Here is a 10,000-nt window from a genome sequence, read left to right as displayed (position 1 = left end):
CGCCACCATCCCCTGCCGGATACTCGTGGAGCTTTAGGTGTTTTCGCTCAATAAATACTCACAACGCCCGGTCTGGGAATATTTACCAAACTTGTTTCAACAATATTTTTTTGTTTATCAATGGCAAAAATGTAGAATTATGAATTAGAAAAACATCTTTAAAAGTTTCAATGTTGACAAATTAAAATGTTCATAACAGACTAATTTAGAATTATGAATTAAAAAAAACATGTTAAAAAATTACGATGTAAACAAATTTAAATGTTCATAACAGTCATTAATATTAAAACTGTGAATCAATTTGCTTGAATGTACAAAACTCATTAGAGTTAGTAGTGATCGGCAAGAAATGAATATCATCAAAGTTTCAGCCATTCTGATTTAAGAGGGGAAAAAAGGAGAAATGAAGATAGTAAGACAAGGGGATTTGATTTACAGTTTCTCTGATCCTCTTTCCGTCGATTGTAGAAACTTTCGCTTGTTGTATTTGCTGAAGATCGGTTTTGATTGGTCTAGAGTTAGGTGACGTCAGTAATTGGTGTTTGTAAAATTTCATTGGTCTAGAGATAGGTGATGTTGGTAGCTGATGTTTGTATGGTGATTTGGGGTTGCGGTTTCGAAACCTGGGTGGAAGATTGTTATTAAAATTTTAAAACTTGCTTGTTGTTCCTTTTTTTGTTTGTGGAGTAATTGAGTATTTTTTCCTTTTTCTCTTTAGTGTTTTTCTTCTTTCTAAAGGTTATTCAGTTGTAGCTCATATTTTTAATGAGCATACTTTTTTTTATTTAAACGAAATTGGGAAGTGTTTCTGGTGCATTGATTGAGAGGGAAGATTTGTTATTTCGAGTTTATGTTTATGAGGCATTGCTCTAGGTGTTTGCTTACGGGGTTTTTCCTAGTTGTAGGGTCTCGGATTTGTTGCTTGTGCAACGTTAATGTATCCCTCAAGGTAAAACTAGTCTGACCTATGTAGTCTCCACCGCAATGCCTAAAAATGTTTTTCAGTGGCACCAAATTACCTACCAAAAATACAACCCTACCAGTCAAAAAGTGCCCTATCTGCGGAACTTGCATCTTCCTCTTAGATGGCTCAACATACAGATTTAAGTTAGGCCAAACTTTTATCATAAACAATCACTTCATCTGTGCCTCGAAGAACTTAATCAATGTTCTCAAATGTGGAGGGAGCAGTGGAGACTAGGAAACTTCCCGTAAGCAAATACCTGGACCAATGCCCCGTAAAAATAAACCCGAAATACTAAATCTCCCCTCTCTACCAATGTATCAGAAACACTTCAACCCAATTCCGTGTAAATAAAGAAAACACACTCATTAAAAAATATAAACCACAGCTGAATATCCTTTAGAAAGAAGGAAAAACACTAAAGAGAAAAAGTAAAAAGACTCAAATTCTCCACAAAAAAACAAGGAACAACAAACAATTTTTAAAATTTAGTTACAGTTGACCACCCGGGTTTCGAAACCGCAACTCCAAATCACCATACAAACACCAGTTGCCGCCATGACCTATATCTAGATCAATGGAATTTTACAAACACCAGTTTCTGACGTCACCTAACTCTAGACCAATCGAAACCGAACTTCAGCAAATACAACAAAATGACCCTTTAAGAGTATCAACAAACCGGAACGATTGATGAGAGTTCCCCACATAGGAGCCTACCAGGCAGAACGACAGATTGGATCAACGTAAAAACAAAAGGTCACCAGTATTTTAACGAATCAAAAATGAGATCCGCTCGCGATAAAAAATTATAAATGCACCGAATTCCAAAACACCGCTACAAGCGAAAGTTCGTACACATGACGGAAAGAGGATCAGTGAAACTGTAAATCAAATCCCCTTTTCTTAATATCTTCATTTCCACCTTGTTTTTAACCTCTTAACTCAGTATGACTAAAACTTTCATGATATTCATTTCTTGTCGATCACTACTAGCACTAATGAGATTTGTAATTCAAACAAATTGATGCACACTTTTAATATTATCCACTGTTATGAACATTTAAGCTTGTCTTAATTTGTTCGTTATGAACTTTTTAATGTCAACATTGAAATTTTTAAAGATGCTTTTCTAATTCATAAATTTAAATTTTTACCATTGATAAACAAAAAATATTGTTAAAACTAGTTTATATATATGTAAATAAATTTATTCTAAACAATTACAAGATTTTCAAATTTAGGTGCATTTTCAACAAGAAATTTGCCTATATCTTGTCCTGCGTCGAAATACATCCTCTCTTTTGTTATATATATATATATATATATATATTATATATATATACCATTCTTCCTAAAAAAGGGATCTACAAATGCAATATCCCTGCATATCTCACACCTGTTTTCATTCCTCCACTTCACTCTCTATTTCGTATCTTATCTTAATTAACTTTTCCTTAACCATTTTCTCACACCGTCTCCGATGAAGGGATATAATAAATATCCTGGAAACAGCTATAAGACCTTCTATTTATAAATGTTCTAAAATCTTCACAGCCTTGGTTTTTTATCTCATTCTGAATTTTTTTTTTATTTATACACACGCTGATATATGACTTACGTTGGACACCTTATTCGCATAATCACCGAACCTGGAGCTTAACTATGGTCTATCCATAGCACTTACACAGAATTATCTGACACCTTTGGGTCTTACAGACAACATTAACTCTCATAACCTCTCCCTCTCTCTCTTCCTCACTCTCGCTGTCTGTCTCTGTCCCTCTCTCTCGATATATATATATATATATGTGTGTGTGTGTGTGTGTATATATATATATACACAAACAAACACACACACGTATACATGTGGAGTAAAAGAGATTACTCAAGAAGAGAAAGAAAGTGTACGTGCTTGTGTGTGTGTGTGTGTGGTGTGTGTGTGTCTTTCTGTCTATCTGTCTGCTGTCTGTCTGTGTGCATGCGTGTGTGTGTTCAAAGGTAAATTGAGTGCAATTAATCCACTTAAGAAACTATATATAACCAAATATATTGATATATTAGTGTGTATTGGAAACTGAAACTCCACAAATGGATCTAGATGCCTTTTGTATTTTATCCTTCAGCAATACTCGTAAAACATAAATGGATCTCCGTCGACTTCAACGATGAAGACTCATTTTTGAGATCATCTAAATTCCTTGCTTATTAAATTATCGTATACCTGTAAGAACGTTCCACAGATGTGTTTATTTTCAATGTATTTCTCAAGCAGAACCAGCATGATAAATCATTACAAGGCCCGATCTTTGAATTACACGTACAGTCCAGCCAACGAGTTTCCGCACCGTTTCTGTCCACTTGATTTCACTTGAGACAATGTTAAATGACAAATAGCCAAGATACCATGCAGTGAGATCGAACCCAGGATCTCATGACTGCGAAGCGGATACTTCTACTACCTGGTCATACTGCATCCACACAAATGATATGAATAAAACAAACGATCTTACATTTATGCAACAAATTTAAAGCTGCCCGATATATATGTAAACGAAAATATCTTTCTTTTAGCCTGAAACGTTTAACTGCATTGTTAATACTAAGTAATTCACTATATAACATTTCAAAATATTACAACTAAAATTTTGATATATGTCATCAAAGAAGGAAATAAAATATATGTTCTTTTTGACATGTAATTATACTCCGTGTAGATATTTATTCATAACTATAATGTAGAGTTTCTCTGTTAATGTCTAGTTACTGTCATTATTCCTGTACTATTATGTAAATTCAGCTGTGCCACTGGTGATCTTGTTTACAATTTCTATAAGCAGTTTTATACTGATGATTGTCAGACACTTGGAAAGCAAATGTAAGCAATTTATGCTGAATCTCAAATCAGAAACGAAACTGTTTCCTCATTGAAACCTACCGAAAACGCAGTTGCTAACCGAGGATAGAAATCGTCTGGTTCATTAAAGATTTTCCGTGACCCACTTCCTAAGGTCTGGGATAAACGAAACTTAGCATAATTATTAGTCCTTCTCTACATAGCCACTACCAATGGGAACACACTTCTCCCATCGCCGTATGCAGCTGTGAAGACCTCGTCTGTACAAGTCTGTAGTTTGCGTCTAGAGCCAAGACTTTGCCTCGGAAATAAGTTCATCATAATCCGAAAAGTGTTTTGCGTTCAAAAAAGACTTCATGGTTGGAAAGAGGTGATAGCCAGATGGTGCGAGATCGGAAGAGCAATAGGGGTGAGGAAGGATTTCATAGCCGCAGGAATGTGCTTTCATCTGGACAACATGCGCATTGTGAACTGGGACGTTGTCTTGGAGGAGGTGGACAGCTTTGGTCAGCATGCCACGCCTCTCTGCCTTGATGGTGTCCTGAAATTTCAGCAGCAGAGAAGCATAATTGTAGTGCCCTTTGCCAGAAAATCAATCATCACTACTCCCCGCTGGTCCCAAAACACTGTGAGCATCATCTTGTTGCCGAATAGTAATGCGGCGATCCTCCAAAATATCCTCTACTTTATGGATAGTGTCGTCAGCAATGGTGGAATGTGGTCGTCCAGGAATAGGAAGTTTTCATGGATGTCCGACCACATTTGAACTGGCGATACTAGTGCTTGACTACGTCGTATGATGATGCATATTCACCATAAACCTCTTTCATCTCATCGAAAATCTCTTTTGGTGTACGACCTTTCAAGTATAAGAACCTAATTCCTGATCTGGATTCAACTGCCTCCATTATAACACCCTAGTCCACTTCAACAACCGTAAAAAACAAACGAATACTAGTGGAAAGTTGCAATTTACAATGTCACATGTAGAGACATGTGTATTTATACATGTACAAGTTCCATTTCCTGCAATAACAGGAAGTGGGTGAGAGAAAATCTTTAATGAATACCCCCACCCTGTATAAGTGTATTATGCATACATAAACACACGTCCACGTACACATACACATACACATATACTCTTTTTTACAAGGTAACGTTTGGAAGGGACTTCGAAGTTTCAGCTTATCTTCTGTCATCAGACTGCGGTTAACGTTGGTCTTTCTGGTCGTATATTGTGCCTTTGGTAGGTGGAATAATGTGAACAAAATTTAGCATAGTGTAGGTAGACAGAAATTGTGCAGAAAGAGGCCACAGAGAAGGAGAGGAGAAAATTATGCTTCTACGGTGGAAATGGTTGGGAAGAAGGGATAGTGGAGAGAGTTATTCTGGTGTAATAGTGAACATTTATTATTTTAAAGTTTCAAACAAACAAGCATATAAAGTAAGTTGTTGCTTCGCATTCAGCACGCAATTTGTGCTAACTGGAGTTATTCTGTCATCTTCATTGAGTTTCAGACCCCCGATGAGATCGAGGTTTTGTGCAGCATAAATCTGTAGACTCTTTTAGTGGCGGATCTATTGCATCGGATGTTCCCGATTGTTTTACAGATTTGAGCCGCTGTCTAATGCACCGAACACCGAGCTCAGCCTAGTCAGAATCCTGAACTTATTTATCGATGCCTGATATCATGCAGTATGATGCTTTGACTTCCAGTAGCGTCCAGATGCATAAGCTCTGAATTCTATGCTCCTTTCTACCTTCGACACTGTGATGATGTCATCAAACCAACAGACAATGTCACATCGTTATGTGGTGGCGGGTGAATTTCTGCAGGATTTAAGCCCTGTGACATCTCGGAATGTTATTTTCTATTATTCCCTGCTCTTTAGCTACAACCCCCTACAACTAACAACGCGTCTCTACCACCACCTACTCAATCATTTCACCTCTTCTACATCTATAGTCTCCAACTTCATCGTCTGAACATCCGTAACTCCACCATATTCTTCCTTTGCAAAACCCATAAACCCGATAACACTGGTCACGCCGATGTATTTGTCTGTAATTGCCCAGATACCTCATCTCTACCTGAACTGACACCTTACTCGAGCCCTTAGTTTGTTTTCTTGTCCCACATCCACTACATACATGATGTGGTGTGCGCATGTGTGTGTGCGCGCGCTTTTGTGTATGTTTATGCGCGCGCATATGTGTGTATATATGTATGTATATGTAGTGATGACGTTCCTGTATATTGTTATTTGATTACACCCCTTCTCCATTTTTCTAAACTCATTTTTAAACGTAATATTTAATTATGCTGATTGAGTTATTATAAATATTCACAAAGGAATAATGATACACTATTTGAATATAATAATCTTAAACGCAAGTATAAGATATATTCATATTGCAAATTATATTTGCAAGATGGAATTTAGTCTTCGGTATCTCTTTAAACAAACGTGACATATGTATAGAGAGTAAATTACATTTATTAAATGTAGAATCAATAATTATGTTTGCTTAATTTCATTACGCTATTAGACAAGTCTTCTTAATTGTACAAGAACACGACAATATATTGTAATACATTTTTACACATTTTAACTGATAGCTAAATATCATGACTGGATATAAGCAAAAGATACATTTACCTCAAATTGCATCAAACCAATTAAGTGAAGAAAGAAACATGGGATAACGTAGTCTTAGATACACCATGCCAATTTTAAAAAATAAGGATGTTCAGGGTTCGATCATAAATCTGCTCGAGTACAGCTGGAATGAGTTTGAATGGGTGCAAATATTGATTTCAAATTTTGACACAAGACCAGCAATACAGGGGAACGGGTTAGTCTACTGGATTGACCCCAATGGTACTTAGTTTATGGGCCCCGAAAAGGTGAAAGGCAAAATCGACATTGGTGGAATTTGAATGTAGAACATGAAGTCGGACGAAATGCCGCTTAGCATTTCGCCAGACGTGCTAACGATTCTGTCCGTCTGAACTCTTATGCTGGTTTTAAATACTAGGATGCAGATAATTTCAAAACCTTGAACAAATGTTTCAAATATTTTTTCATGCCGAAACCTGCGTATTTTGTATAGTCTAGATTTTGCATATGTGGCACGTTTACAATTTTACATAAAAGTTAAAAATTTAAATTAAATTAAAAATTGCTGTTATTATCTTCTATATGCTTCAGTCATTATTAGCCTGTATCTATGCAGGGACACCGCCTTCAAGAATTTCAGTAGGAAAAATCAATCCCAGTACTTATATCTTAAGCCTAGTACTTACTCTATCGATATCTTTTACGGAAACACTAGGTTTCGGGGACGTAAAAACACCAGCATCAGTTGTCAAGCGGTGGTGGGAGTCAAACACAGGTACAAAGACATACATACACACATGAACACACACCCACAAACACATGTTTGTATGTGTGCATAAGATGGGTAATCTTTCAGTTTCCGTCAACCAAATCCATTCAGAAGGCTTTGGCCGACCCGATATCATAACAGAAGCCTTGGCGAAGGTGCCACGCAGTGTGACTGAACCGAGAACCATATGGTTGGGAAACAAACTTCTTACCACACAGCCACGCCGACAAATGTAAACCACTATAAATATATTTTTATACGTCTCCGGGGTCAGTAAGATAAAAGGATTGTAGTGACTAGTTTCATCTATACTTGGAAATTCGCATAGAATTAAACACTGATTGCTATTTATATCAACTACAAACCATAACCAGCCTGAAATGTCTAGTCTAATTTATATAACTGTGCATTCGTTGGCAACGTTGTTAATTAACTATTTTATGTCCAACACAGTGTATACAGTTAATGTGAAATTTTAAGGTAGGTATTCATTCATTTTTCATTTTTTTTTAATTCAAAAACGTCTCTTCCAAATGTAAAAATATTTTTGGTTTATCTTATTTTGTGACCAGGAAAGAATTTTAATAATAGCATTTCTGAACAAATATTCCGAGTTACTTTCTACGGAAATGGATTAATTAAACGAAATGTAAACAAATGACTTCTACTCAAAATAAAAAGTGTAGGTTTAACTACATTAAACATTTTAGATTAGTCAGTATACGCTATGCAGTTCATAATTAATTAAATCAACCTCATTACTAATGAATGTACTATTATACAAAATGAATTATTCTTCAGCTGATACCTAGTCTGTTTATCTCTCTATGAGCAAAGAAGAAGGATAGGTGTTCTGTGATGAATTGATAACATTCCAATTAGATTAGAACCAATCAGAAAAGTCCGTTTTCTGCTTATAAAGTTTATATAAAAATGTGCTCATATTTAAGACTTATAATTAAAGCATAACGAAAGAAAAATATAACTCTTAGCAAAATAGAAAGCAGAGTTAACAGTGAAATTGAACAAAAGAAATACTTCAAATATTTCTTTATTACTTATGCTATTTCATCACTGCTCTAGAATCAAATTCGTCAAATTGAATTTTTGTGTAGATACGATGAATCGAATTATAATATGAGTGACGCTCTCTGTATAGTATATGTATGTAGTGTGTATGTATGCAAGTATGTGTATATATATATATGTATATATTTATATATATAAATATATATAATATATATATATATATATATATATATGTATATATATATATGTATATATTTATATATATATATATATATATATATACATACATATATATATATACAATACATATTTATGTATATATATATACATACATAATACATATATATGTGCATATATATACATATTTATATATATATAATATATGTATATATATATACACATATTTATATGTATGTATATATATATATGTATATACATATTTATATATGCATATATATAAATATACATATTTATATATATGTATATATGTATTTATACAGTTAGGAACTTTTAGAAATACACTTTTTCAAGGAGATATGATAAACCTATTATAATGGGTAATACTACATGTACTTTTCATACTTTTTATATTGTGATGTAATTGTTTGGACTAACAATGTTTGCGGCTGAAGAGAGCTTTAAACCATCTTTTATATCAATAATACATTGATGTAATAACAGATTGTTTATAAAGCTTGAAACACGTGAACCGCGATATCCTTTGTGTTCTGTTTTTAACTTTATTTGATATATTCTTTCTCACCTCTGCCACAATCTGGTATACACAGGTGCTTACACTTATCAGTATTCACCCTAAATTTACAGTACCTATATATATATATAATATATATATATATATAATATCTATATATATATATACTATATATATATATATATATATCTATATATATATATAAAAAAGGAATGTGGAACACGAGTTGTGATATATAAAAAAGGAAATGAAGAAAATGCTGACAAAATAATTTAGTAATTTAAGTAATTTAATTAGCGAAAGTTCTTTTTACCCGTTGCGCATTTGTTATGCTTATCAAAAGATGTCTTTTTAAGAGAGATAGAGGAAAAATCTATCAGAGTGTAACTCTATCTCTCTTAAAAAGACATCTTTTGATAAGCATAACAATGCGCAACCGGTAAAAAGAACTTACACCTAATTAAATTACTTAAATTACTTAAATTATTTTGTCAGCATTTTCTTCATTCCTTTTATATATATATATATATATATATATATATATATATATATGCACGTAAGTATGTAGAGGCTCATGGCTTAGTGGTTACGTTGTCGCACACCATGATCGTAAGATTGTGGTTTCGCTTTGTGGATGAAGCGATTCGTTGTGTTCTTGAGCCAAAAAAATCTTCATTTCACGTTGCATCCGTTGCATCCGTTCGCTCAGGTGGCAAAAATGAGTAATCCAGCAACGGATATATATATATACACCAGATATACACCACACACACACCACACAATCACACAATATATATATATATATATTTATATCTATAATATATAAATATATATATATATACAGATATATATAGTATAATATATGCATATATAGATATATATATATATATACAAGTATATATGTAATATATATATATAATGCGGACACGTGGGTGTGTAGTAAGTAGCTTGCTTACCAATCACATGGTTCGGTTTCAGTCCCACTGCGTTGCACCTGGGGCAGGTGTCTTCTACTATAGCCTTGGGCTGGACCAAGCCTTGTGAGTG

General features: G+C 34.1%; 1 long non-coding RNA gene across 1 annotated transcript in view; it reads left to right on the top strand.

Annotated features, from left to right (window-relative positions):
* LOC118764121 overlaps nt 1–4,458 on the top strand; it is a 7,734-nt gene extending 3,276 nt beyond the window's left edge. The window contains exons 2-3 of the long non-coding RNA XR_004999912.1: nt 4,203–4,205; nt 4,236–4,458. This is a non-coding gene — a long non-coding RNA (uncharacterized LOC118764121). The remainder of the gene's footprint in view (nt 1–4,202; nt 4,206–4,235) is intronic.
* Nucleotides 4,459–10,000: the final 5,542 nt, after the last annotated feature.

This window comes from Octopus sinensis, linkage group LG7, assembly GCF_006345805.1.
Source record: "Octopus sinensis linkage group LG7, ASM634580v1, whole genome shotgun sequence".
In the NCBI taxonomy this organism is placed as follows: Eukaryota; Metazoa; Mollusca; class Cephalopoda; order Octopoda; family Octopodidae; genus Octopus; species Octopus sinensis.
The sequence above is the reverse complement of the archived record's forward strand: the minus strand, read 5'-3'. Positions and strand labels throughout refer to the sequence as shown.